The 13,371-nt window shown below is 42.4% G+C and overlaps 1 protein-coding gene across 3 annotated transcripts in view; it reads right to left on the bottom strand.

The window, feature by feature from the left end:
* Positions 1 to 13,371, bottom strand: part of LOC114053317 (disheveled-associated activator of morphogenesis 2) — a 158,173-nt gene that overhangs the window by 104,159 nt on the left and 40,643 nt on the right. For 2 of the 3 annotated variants that reach the window (XM_027876261.1, XM_027876263.1), the window contains exon 1: positions 8,158 to 8,424. The exons of the other annotated variant lie outside the window; for it this stretch is intronic. The gene's annotated coding sequence lies outside the window, so the exon portion shown is untranslated. Of the gene's footprint in view, positions 1 to 8,157; positions 8,425 to 13,371 lie in introns of those variants that run through there. 3 annotated transcript variants of the gene reach the window in all.

The raw sequence follows: 13,371 nt of genomic DNA, 5'->3' as shown, positions 1-13,371 counted from the left end.
TGTACATTGTTGTTTGCATGCTGTCTCCCCAATTAGACTGTGAGCTCCTTGTGAGGGACTATCTTCGTAGTTCCAGACCTTAGCACAGTGCTTGACACATAGTAGGTGATTTATAACTGTGAAACACAGTTAAAAGACAGAAAGAAAGTTGCCACACATATCAAAATATCAATAGCAGCACTTGTGGTAACAAAGAAGTAGAAACAAAATAGATGCTCACCAATTAGGGAATGACTAAACAAATTGTGGTATATGACTACAAGGAATATTATTACACCATCAAAAGGGACAAATATGAAGAATTTAGTGACAAGCACAACTAGAAAAACAATATACCCAATGAGTACAGCAACTTAAAAAGACTGAACATTAACACAACACAACACTGTAATTATGACTGACTTTAGCCATGGAAGAAAGTTGTAAAAATGTATCTTTTCTCCGTTTAGCACAGAGGTGGGAAACTATAGGTATGGAACAATGAATACTTTCAGACACAGAGGATGTATTGGTTTTTTTGCTGAACTGCTTTTTTTTCTGTTTCTTTTTAAACATTTGTTACAAGACATGGCTTTCCAAGGCAGATAGTGGGGCAATGCCTGGAATCAGGAAGATCTGAGTTCAAACACTGCCTCAGAAATTTACTGTATCTTAATGTTACTTACAGTGTGACCCTGGGCAAAATACTTAATCTCTGACTGTCTCAGTTTCCTCAACTATAAAGGGGGAATGATAATAGCCTCTACCTCCCAGGATTGCTTGGAAGATCAAAAGAGATAATATTTATAAAGTGTTTAGCTCAGTGCCTCTGTCATTGTTTAGTCATTTCAGTCATGTCCAACTCTCTGTGACCCATTTAGGGTTTTCTTGGCAAAGATACTGGAGTGGCTTGCCATTTCCTTCTCCAGCTCACTTTACAGATAAGGAAATTGAGGCAAACAGTTAAGTGACTTGGCCAGGGTCACACAATAAGTGCATTTGAATCCAGATTTGAACTCAGGAAGATGAGTCTTCCTGATTCAAGGCCCAGTGTTATCCACTGCACCACCTAACTGCCCCCTACGCATATAGTAGACATTTAATAAATTCTCTTCTCTTTTCTCCTCTCCTCTCTTTTCCTCTCCTCTCCTTTCCCTGCAGAAGAAAGGGGAGAGATACATTTAGAAATAAATGTTAAAACAAAAAATAACTACCTCCAAACCCTTCAAATCTTAGCAAGAAGGGGGTAGGCATAGATATAAGGCTTGTTCTAAACAAGGTATTTGCTGCAAAGGCATTTTTCATCAGGTAATACCCATCTCTAATCCATTATCAGTTAACTCTCATGCCACCACAGATAGACCCTTGTGCACAGCACTATGAATCCAATACTACTTTAGAGAATGTCTAATGGATGAAACAATTTGATCTTCATGATTTATTCAACAAACATTTATTAAGCCCTTTTTGTGTATAGAATGCCTCAATAAGTACTGGGAGAAATACAAATTTTAGGTAAAACATGATCCCTGCCCTCATGTGGCTTATAGCCCAGTAAAGAGGTAAAACATAAATCCAGATAACTAATACACAGCATTACACAATGAGTGCATTAGAGAGTTGTGAAACAAAGTGCCATGTCTTTAAAGGGAAGATGAAAATTCAATAAATAAAGAAGGGGAGGGAGGAGATTCCAAGCATAAGGACTCAGTAGATAATGTGCCAGCCCTGGACTCAGGAGGACCTAAGTTGAAATCCAGCCTCAGACACATAACCCTTACTACCTGTGTGACCCTGGGCAAGTCATTTAACCCCAATGCCTAGCCAAAAAAAAAAAAAAAGAGGACCAATGACACCAGAAGGGCTATGTCTTGACTTGCAAGTGATTGAATTTAAGTGAGACAGGGCTGTGCAAAGTCATCAGTCTCACTCTCTCCTCCAGAGTCATCAGAGTCCAGTGGCAAGACATAGGTCAAGATGCCCCAATGCAGTGGGAGCCCATAGCCTTTTTAAGTTAAGCTCTTTCCCAGGTCTCAGCTTGTCTGATCCAACACCCATTCAGTAATTAAAGGCTAGGTAAGAATTAAGGCAAAGAACGGCCAAATTTGCCTTCATAAAAGAAATGGATCTGGGAGGGGAAGACCCTCAGAATTTCTGGCCAGAACAGAAACAATTGCTATTTACACTCACTCTGAGCCATCAAAGCCCAAACAATGAGTAAGACAGGCTTGGACTGGGACTTATTATTAGCCAATCAGTGAAAGCTAGAGTGAACTCTGAAAGGAAGAAACTAGAAGACTGCACAGGGAATGTCAAGTAGTACAATTTTACTGCAGAATAAAGATTAATTTGGGATAAAATTGGTAGAGTAACCACAGATGACACAGATACATGGCATCATCCTCCACTCCACAGGTGACCGTACACGCACAAACAAATAAAAAAGCCTATACCAACAGTAACCTTTCCTATCCAGTCTACCTATGCAACATCTCTCATTTCTCATGCCACCCCCCTTTTCAGATGCTGACACTGCTCTGGTACAGGTCATCTCCTCGCCCCAAGACTATTGCATTAGAATTCGGGTTTTTTGGCAGGTATCCCTACCTTGAGTGTCTCCCTACTTTAGTCCATCTTCCATTCAGTTGTCAAATTGATCTTTCTAAAGTACAGGTCTGACCATGTCACCCCCTTATTCAATAAACTCTTGGATGAAATATAAAGTCCTCTGTTTGATTTTTAAAGTCCTTCATAAGGTAGCCCTATCCTATCTTTCAAGTATTTTTTATACTTTACTCCCCTCCATCTGCTACAATTCAGTGACACTGGCTTCCTTGCTATTACTCAAACAAGACATTCCGTCGGCCGATTCCACACGTTTTCACTGGCTGTCCCCATATCAAGAATGCTCATCTTCGTCCTCTGAACCTCCTGGCTTCCTTTGAGTCCCAGCTAAAATCCCACCTGTTACAACAAGCCCTTCCCAATCCCCCTTAATGCTAATGTCTTCCCTTTGTTGATTACATCCAATTTATCCTGTCTATATCTTGTTGTACATAGTTGTTTTTCAAGTTGTTTCCCCTATTAGACTGGGAGCCCCCTGAGAGCAGGGACTGTTTTTGCCTTTTTCTTTTTTGAGGCAATCAAGATTAAGTGACTTGTTCAGGGTCATACAGCTAGTAAGTGTCTGAGACTGGATTTGAACTCAGGTCCTCCTGACTCCAGGGCTGGTACTTTATTCACTGCACCACCTAGTTGCCCTTTTGCTTTTCTTCTATCTCCAGCCTTTAGCGCAGTGCCTGACATGAAACTTAATTAATGCTTGTTGGCTTGACCCTGTTTCAAACTCACAGCTCCATATTGTCCCCATGACAGACTCAGTGAGGCTGACATCAGCTCAAACTGAAGAAATGGAGTTCAAGGAGAAATTCATCAGGATGGTATAAGTTACCTACCCAAAAACTCCTGAGATTGTAAGAAACAAAGAGCAAACCAGCCTATTAACCAGGATATTTGAGAGTGCTGGTAGGGCCAGAGGCTGCTCCCAAAGATAGTTTCTAAAAACAGGGGCTTCTGGACATTCCAGCTATATCTATGTGTAAGCTACACAACTTTCATGACCATCAATCAATCAATCAATCAATCAATCAATATTTATTAAGTGCTTACTATGTTCTAGGTTTAAGTACTAAGGAAGATCAGTGCAAAGAAAGGCAAAAGACAGGGCAGCTAGGTGGTGTAGGGGATAGAGCTCTGGCCTTGGAGTCAAGAGGACCTGAGTTAAAATCTGGCCTCAGACACTTGACATTTACTAGCCATGTGACCCTGGGCAAGTCACTTAACCCTGATTGCCTCACCAAAGGGCAAAAAAAAAAAAAAGAGAGAGAGACAAAAGACAGTCCCTGCCCTCAAAGAGTCTAACAGAGGAGGCAACATACAAAAAAATCTATGAACAAACAAGCTATATACAAGACAAATTGGAGATAATCAATAGGAGAAAGGTACTAGAATTAAGAGGAACTGGGAAAGGCTTCTTGTAGAAGGTTGGATTTTAGCTGGGACTTAAAACACCACTTTGAGATATCTCTTTACCCTTTCTACATGTCCTCAAAGACCAAATGACCCCTCCCAAAAAAAAACCCAACCTGAAAATTAGCCATCTTTCTATTGAAAGGAAGAGGGAACAAACACTCAAAACCCCAAATAAACCAGAAATCAAGAGATAAGTACTTTATTTTTTAAGAGTCTAAAGGGGCTCATTTTGCAGCCAAGGAAACTGAGGCCAAGAGAGATAAGATGATCTATGCAAATCACACAAGGAACACACAGCAGAGTCAGACTTCAAACCCAGGTTTTTCAGTTCCGAAGGTCACACTACTTACTTCATGGTTACTCGGTTTTAGAAAGTATTACAGAAGATCACAGACCTAAGGAACCACAGAGGCCATCTGGTCTAACCCCTATATTTTTTAAGAGAAGGAAACTGAGGCTCGAGGGAGGTTAAATGACTAGGGCAAAGTCACACAGTAAATGTCAGAGATGAGATTTGAACCTTGGTCCTCTAACTCTAGATACAGGCAGCTGGGTAGCACTATAGTACATAGAGCATAGGGCTGGCCTCAGACACCAGCTGTGTGACCCTGGGTAAGTCACTTCACCCTGTTTGCCTCAGTTTCCTCATCTGTAAAATGAACTGGAGAAGGAAATGGCAAACCACTCTAGTATCTTTGCCAAGAAAACCCCAAGTGGGGTCACAAAGAGTCAAACACGACTGAAACAGCTGAACAACAACAGCCTCTGACTCTCAGGCCAGCGTTCTTTCCACTGTACCACACTGTCTCCTTTCTCTCAGAGAAAAACATTTTTTCATTCTAGCTAATATTAAGGGGAGAAAATAACACTCTCTGGATACAAAGGGCTAACAGAATGGGAGGTGACCCAGAAGTATCTTGAGATATACAGAAAAGTCACTTCAGGTTTAAAAATCTGCCACCAATAATCCATATATTATGCAACCCATACACTGACATTCAAAAGTTGGTGGCTTTACAAATTCTTCAAGGAGCCTCCCCTTTTCCAGGCAGATTAAAAATACATTGTTATGTCTTTTCAGAACCTGGGACTTTCACAATATCATTCTCCTAGATGGACAGTTATAGAGCCCAGTAGGGATGAAGCATTGCTGGTTGGACAAAAGAAGAGATGTACTGAATCAAAAGACATTAGGGCTTCCCTCCTGGAAGCTCAAACTGATACCAATTAACTAAGTGTTCACATGAAGCTCTCCCTTAAGCATTACTGATCACTTGCATTCTATATCCTTTATCCTGGGCTAACCTAATTCTTGGAAAGGAAACTCAGACCTGAAGGGGAAAGCTTTCAAATCATTCTCTCATATGGTTCCTTCTCCTTTTCTTTCTTCTTTTCCCCCTCTTCTCTCTCTTCTGCTCTAGCTTATCTGTCTTTACATTCCTCATTTTTAAAAAGGTCACTTTTACCCCTAAATCCCTCCCCCAAGAAGGAACAAACAGGGATATTCTGAGCCCGTTAGAGCTCTGTCAAGGGCTTATCAGAAAGGCCAAGATCACTCTGGGGTTTCTCTGAGGGAAGGCATCTCATTCCATCCCATTCCATCCCATGGCTACCAATGAAACTTCTCTATCAAAAATATTCTATGTTGTTCTTCTCTGTAGTTCACACTCTTTCCACTTTTGTTCCTTCACTGGCTTGGTTCCTTCTCTTCAGTTACTGACTTGGCCTCAATACCCAATCAGCCTGTCCTGTCCTAAGACAGCTCCCGTAAAAGCTCACACAGACCTGCTCTGTCCAGTATTTAGAAAACTGTCTCTGTCAGGGATTTGGGGTTTGTTTTCTTAATTAACTGAAAACGCTAACATGGGAGCACAGCAGCTGGTAGGGGCCTGGCCTTGGGCGGCTGCTGTAAAAAAAATTCTTGCTTTGAAATCTGGAACTGTAGTTGTTCTCCCCCCCATGCACCACACTGGATGTCAAAACAAACATGGACACCCGATCAGGTGGTGCAGAAACTGGAGCAGACTCAGATTACAAAGCAAGGGATAGATTTAGCTGCAGGACACTCTTGTACCCAGACATATGGTAAGGTTGTACTTTCCTCGAATGGCATCACTACTGCTGGGGTTCAGAGCCTAGAAGGAAAGATGCAGTGAATTGGAGGCAACATTCATTGGAATTTCCCTTGACGGGTATTTCCACCCCTACCCGTGCCCATACCTTGCCCCATATCAGGTACTCAATGTAATAGTAAGAAAGAGAGAGAAGGAAGAACAAATTGAGGAAGGGGAGGAGGCAAAAATCAGAAGACCCATGTAACATGAATGTCTGGGGCATTAATTAAATTTCCTACCGCCTCTATTCCCATGACAAAGCAGTTCTCCATTACCCTGTTTTCAGGCATGGGGAATGGTTGGGTGTGGGGCCTGGAGAGAAATCGGGATCTGGAAGGAGTGTTGGCTCTAAGTACAGTGGCATCAAGTAGTGTGTCCACAGCCAAGACAACTCAAAGCTTTGTAATAAATATTGTTTTTCTTGGTTTTCAGCTCAAGGGATAATCTAGCTGCTCATTCCACTTGACTTCTGGGACTGGAAAGAGAGGCTGACCGGTCAGTGGCAACCAGAGAATCACTAATATTAGGGGGAAAGCCGCCTCCGTTGTTCCTGACCTGTCCAAGTCTCCCTGGGGCAAACTCCCACTTTTGCCCAGACTATTCCACACCAAGTGGTGTAATGATCCACAGTCAGGGAGGAGTTGGGACTGGAACTTAAATTCCCTGATTCATAGTTCCTTCTGCTTCCCTGACTTAAACTAAATATTCCATTCAGACTTCGCAGGCAGGAAACATCCCATGCCTGAAGAGTGGGAGATAGGGTGCCTCAAAAAGAAGTTTGCCCTGTTCTTCCCTTAATTTTCCCATGCATCACATCTTTACCTACCCCTCTAAATACAGCGCCCTGTTACTCCATAAGAACAGCAAAGGAGACATTGCTTCCCCGGGGTGAGATCAGGGTAAACCACCCTTCCCACAGCCAGCTAAATACATTCTCAGAATGACTGGCTATTAGAGAGCCTGAGAGCTGAGGTCACTAGCACTCTTTTCCCTCATGGAAAAGTCAAACAGGGTAAACTGTTCCCCAGGTTACTCCTACATGTGTGTTTTAGGGGTTGGGGGTGGGAGAGCATGCCCAAGCAGCAGCATGATGAGGTCTAGGAAAGGTTGAGATCATATTCTCCCAGGTGTGTCAGTGACCCAGGGATCTTCCTCACAGATCTCATCTCCCTGGTTTCCACAGCCTGGAATTAGAGAGCTCCTCAAACCTCCTTAGGACACTTAAGAATTGCTCCCAGATGGGAGTAAGCGACATCTATGCTTTACTGCCCTTCACTAGAAATAGTTCTCCCACTTGGCCACAATTTACTAAGTTCACTGCCCATATTAAACCGGTCCCTGGTTCAAATGATCCATACCTCCCTTTTCCTGGCGAGTCACCAATGGGGGGGGGCCAAGAAGGGGGACGGGAAGGGGGGGATTTGTCTGCCCTCTCAAACCCTGGGAAAGGAACTGGCATTCAAACTCCCTGAGCAGACTGAAACTCCAATCTCCTCAGCTGCTCACCCTTCCAGCCTCACTCCTCAAGACAGCAAAATACATGCAGCCCCCAGTAGCTTCTCAAATCACTACTCTCACTGCCCAAATTTTCTTCTCCCAGGCTGACGAGACATGAAGCAGTCTTTCCTAACTTCTCTTCACCCCCTTAAAAAAACCCTACGTGCTTCATTCTCCACCCCTACCCCCACCCCCCAACCCCAACAGGCATATACACTTTAGAACTACGTCCTGGCACGTAGAAGAGTCTTAATCCTATGTCTTGGTGCTGGAAGCCTCTCTTAGCGGGGTAATCAGGAGCTGCAAACATCATATTACTCCCCTGCTCCCGATGTCCCCCAATTTCCAATCCCCTGGGAAAGCTCTGCTCCCCTCTTGTATTTGCCTGGCTGCACCCCCCCCCCACAAACACACATACACACACCCCCTTCTACTAAAAGGCCGCTGTCTGCAGGGTTGATGAACAAGGGCAAAATCTGAAATCTTCCACTCCGGGAAGAGGAGAAGGAGGATGCAACTTGGGGGTTTCACTTACCAAGTTCATCCAGCTATTTCCCAAGTTTCTTTTTACAGATCCTGAGCTCAGTCTTTAAGAATGGCCATCTTGTGTCCAAGAGCCAGAGCCTGGGGGCGGAAGCTCAGGGCAACAGATCAGGGGTGGGGTAGGGGGGTCCTTCCGAGGACACTGATGCATGAGGATGTTCTGCTCGGACTCAGGCCTGCTCCCCCCACACAAACTCTCTCCAGCGGCCGCTCCTTGCTCCTTCCAATGTCCCTGCTCTAACCTAGAACAGCCGGGGGAGGCAGGACTGACTTGCTACTATGTAAGCTACTGCCTTTCCTTAAAGAGACAGCTCCCCCAAGGGGGCGTGGGGAGAGAGAGGAGGAAGAAGGCTCCCTTCTCTAGGGAAAAGGAACAGACTCAGAAAAGACACACTCAGAGGGAGCCCCAGCTTTTTTTGCACTCATCACAAGAGTAGAGGATTTTGAGGCGCTCTCCTGGTGCGAGGCAATGCTTGGCCACACCTACAGCCTCCTCACCTGCTTCTGTCCAGTAACCTAGGGTGCCCTATGCTGTATCAGCAATCAGCAAATATTTGAACGTCTGCTCTTCGCCTCTGCACATAGCGCTATGCTAGGCATTATGAAGGATGTGAAGAATGCCACATGGACCTTTCCCCCACTTCTCTTCCCCCCAAAAAACTTTCTACATAAAATACATATGTATGTATGCACACTCATATATAGTCTAGTTGAGGACATAAGATATGTATATATAGCCTATGATGTCCAATATTTTAAAAAAAACTTTAAAAAATAAACTTTTATTTTTACCTTTTGTTTTAACATTCTCTGTACCCTTCCCAGCCCTGGGAGAGAAACTGTCTGATATTGTTAGTTATATTTTTAAGTATTCAATCAGTGTTACAAGGAGAGAAGAAGGCATAACAGTGACCTGAGCATCTAGCAAATCTTCCCACAAGTTGGTAACAAAGAAATTTGTTATCAAAGTTGTCTTGCAGAGCATGGTTTTCCCACTCTTGCCCCCAAACTCCTTTCTCCCTATTGCCTGGGCTATTCATCATTTCCTTTCTCCAACACTTCTTGTTCTGGCCCACTGCAGTCCCCCGAGACTCCAGTTCCCATGGGTGTTCTTTTCTTGACCAGTTTCCACGCCTGACTGTGCCCGTCCAAGAAGTCCAGCAGGTGAACACCAGTAGTCAGGCAAGAATTACAGTGATTTTCACAGCTGGTGTATGTTAAACATTCTGTCTGGGCTGGTCAGCTCAGTTAGTTAAATCACAGTGCTAATGAAGCCAAGGTTATGGGTTAGATCCCCATATGTTCAGTTACTCACAAATGGAGAAAAAACTTCTGTTCCACAGACAGCTACAATTCATAGTCCTAATCCCAGTCATTCACTAGGGGAGTTGGAAAGGTCATTGAATCTCAGCATCTCAATCTGGAAAGGACCTTTTTTATTGTTGTTCATTTATTTCAGTCATGTCTGACTTTCCATGACTCCATTTTGGGGTTTTCTTGGCAAAAGATACTGAAGTGGTTTACCATGTCCCTCTATAACTTATTTTACAGATGAGGTAACTGAGGCAAACAGGGTTAAGTGACTTGCCCAGGGTCACATAGCTAGTCAGTTTCTAAAGCCAGATTTGAACTCAGGAAGACGAGTCTTTCTGATTCCAAGCCCAACATTCTAACCACTATGCCATAGAGATTGTCCTAGCCCTCTCATTTTACAGAGGAGGAAACTGAGGCACCGAGAGGGGAAGTAGTGTGTCCAAGATCACATTGTTAGCTAATGTCAGTGCAAAAAACAAGAACTAGGTCTATTCAATTCTGCTCCAATCCACATCTATAACCACTGCTGGAAAAATTACTCCAAGAATACATCCTTGATGGAGGTGGGTCAGAAAGGGACAATTTATTCCTTACAAACTATTTCACTTTTCGTTGCATGTATCAAATCCTAATTTTCCCTGAAAATAATACAAACTTACATAATACCCAGAGGAAGGTAATTCAATCTCCAGCTCTCCAAACTGAACCACCTTTTATAGACCAAGACATGCAATAACCCCTCTAGTGACCTTTTTAATGCCATAAAGAGACCCCTGGGCTGGAGTCTACATTAGCGAAGCAACATGTATTTTTTCCAAGACTCTTCAGATTCAGATACTTTCATCTCGTTCCAAAAAACCCTTTTAACTAAGTGTTCATCTGAGAGTGGGAGAAATTGGTAGTGGAGGTTGAGATTCAAGAACAACTCAGCCCTAAGTAGGGATTTGCTCAAGTATTCCAGACTTTTTAGTGAATGTATATAGTTTTCAATGTCTCTGTTTTGAGATTCTGAGGAGGCTTAAACATGGAATCCAACCACAGTTGGATCAAAGGTACAATCTCCCTGGTGAAAGAAATCTCCTTAGAAGTTGTTCAGATTTTAGTGAGGAATCTGACCCTGGGCCTCTCCAAAGAACAAAAGTTTCCACTACGGCAACAAGAATGTTAAACATGATTTAAAAAAAAAAACTCAGTAAGAAATTGAGATCATGACTATTTGTAAGCTAAAAACCAAAGGTAATTCCCTGGTTCTTACCCAGATGCCCTGTCTGGTGGGTGGGTGTTAGAGGTAGTGCTAGATGTCTTCAGTGCAAACATAAGCTCATTAAATGTTGAATAAAAATATTAAAGTACTACTGCTCTCCCTAGAAACAAGTGGTATCACAGTCTCTAAACCTCTCCAAAGATACCTGGTTCTGTAGTTTCGTGAGGAAGATGCTGTTTTGAAAAATAGAAAGCAATGCCTTGAACTGTAGCAGGAAAGATTTAGGCTAGACATCAGAAAGAACTTTCTGGCCATGAAGTATATGGAGTAGAATTAGGGATACAGGAGAGAGGCATCAAGAATGCATACAAAGCAAAATGCCAACAAATGAATGCAGTTCAAACTCTGTGTAAATGCTGAAAAGATCCACAGGAAGGGAGTACTCAAAATTAGGTAAATTAATCATGGAAGGCTTTTCAGGAAAGGTGAATTTTTAAAATTAATTTATTTTGAATTATCAACAAGCACTTCCATAAGCTTTTGCACTTTAAATTTTTTCTCCCCCTCCCTCACCCCCTCCCCAAGATGGCTCACAATCTGATACAGGCTATACATATGCATGCCTATTAAACATATTGTCACATTGGTGATGTTGTAAGTAAGAATTAGAACCAGTAGGAGGAACCACCAGAAAGAGGAAACAAAACACAACAGAAGAAAAAATATAGCAAATAGTATGCTTCTATCTGCAGTCAAACTGCACAGTTCTTTCTTCTTTGTGGATAGCATTTTCCATCATGAGGCCTTTGGAGATGTCTTATGTCCTTGTATTGCTGAGAAGGGCTAAGTGTATCAATATTAGTCATTGCACAACGTGGCTGTTACTGTGTGCAACACTCTTCTGGTTCTGCTCACTTCACTCAGAATCAGACCATACAAGTCTTTCCAGGTTTTTCTGAAGTCAGCCTGTTCATCATTTCTTATAGCACAATAGTAAGGAAAGGTGAATTTTAAACAGTTCAAGAAAAGGAGAGAAAAAGGATAAGCAGAAAGAAATGGAAAGGGCATTCTAGGTGGAGAATGGAGAGACAAGTTTGAGCAAAAGCTTGGAAGCTCAGAGAGAGTTTGATGAGCAAGAGATGCAGAAGAATTTACTTCGCTAGAGAAGACAGTCTAAACTGTGGTGTCATAAGACCCATATAAAATCATCACGTAGGGGTAAGAAGAAGCACAATTATGACCATCCTTGAAGCTTATGGTAATCATAGATTTGACAGAAGATATCATAGCTGCCTACACTGTGAGAGAAATGATTATTTCTCTCATATTAATAGCCAATTACTGAATTAGGACCAAGGTTTTTCCCCTTTTCAACTTCCTTATTCAGAAATCAATCCCTGTAGTTTGTGCAAGAACGTTGAAGTGCAGGGCTAATAATGAGAGGAAAACTCAGATTTGTTCAAAAGATAAAGAAATTTCATTTGAAGCGAATTGATGGATTCTGGACCATTGTGTTTTACTCAGGTCTGGGAAAAAGTGGATTTTCCCTTTTGTCTAGATTATCCTAGACAGGGTGATGTGGATATAGAGAAGTCTCTTTGACCAAGACTGAGTAATCAGAGTCACAATCCCTCCAGACCTCGTTAGAATAAGCCCACCTTTCATTATAATATTCATTCTATCAGTTACTTAACCAATCAGACTTGATTTCTACCCTTTGGAACACCCACTCTTTCAAGGGCATGTAAGCACTGAGTGAGTTCCAAGAGGGGTCTTTGGCATTTGAGAGTGCCACTAACCCTTTTATTAATTATTGTTAGCATGATTAATAAAATTATTAATTACCTAGAACTATGATTCTCAAACTTTTTATACTTCAAAACTGGGAAATGTTATGATAAGAAATCAATATATATAGGAAGCCAACCAGTAAGAAATGGATTTAAGGCTGAGATTCTGTGCATCCTTAGAGAAGATTGGGCACATCTTAAAGAAGCTCAGCTACTGAGCAATGTCCAGGGACTTATGCTATTAGTCTGAGTTCACAGCTATTGCCTCTCCATGGAAAAAAAAAGAATAAACGATGCAGATCACCCACAGAGTCCATGAATACATCCCACAAAACCCTTTGAGGAAAGTCCCATCTTCAAAAGTTTGTCCTTCTCTTCACTCAGACGGATACCACCCTATTTGAGACCAACATCATCTGTCCACTGAACTATTACAATAACCTCTTAATTGGTTTCCCTAAGTTTTTCCCTTCTCCAATAAATCCTCAAAGTAGAGGCCAAACTGATATTCCAAAAACTAAAGATTGACCACTCTGGTTCCCTCCTTAAGAACCTTCAGTGATTACTTCTTGTCACTAGAATCAGGCACAGACTTCTGTTTGTCATGGAAAGTCCACCACAACTTGGTTCCAACCTTCTATAAGAGGGGTCATTGCACGGAGCCCTTGCATGGATATACCTGAGAACTGGCCATCTCCAATGACATAAAGTGCTCTGGCTGGGCTGTTTCCCATGGAGTGTTGAGCTTGTGCCCTAGACGCGCTTTTCTGAGACATGCTTTGGCTTTTAGATAAAGCTTCTGATTGGTTCCTCAAGTGCGTCTTCTCCTTACCTCTCTACCACCACGGTGGCAGTCTGGATCAAAGTCTACTCTATAGACTTTATTTTTCTTTCTCTT

The sequence above is a fragment of the Vombatus ursinus genome, unplaced genomic scaffold (genome assembly GCF_900497805.2).
Source record: "Vombatus ursinus unplaced genomic scaffold, bare-nosed wombat genome assembly UNPS02014811.1, whole genome shotgun sequence".
In the NCBI taxonomy this organism is placed as follows: domain Eukaryota; kingdom Metazoa; phylum Chordata; class Mammalia; order Diprotodontia; family Vombatidae; genus Vombatus; species Vombatus ursinus.
Note: the sequence above shows the minus strand (reverse complement) of the source record. Positions and strands in the feature narration are given on the sequence as shown.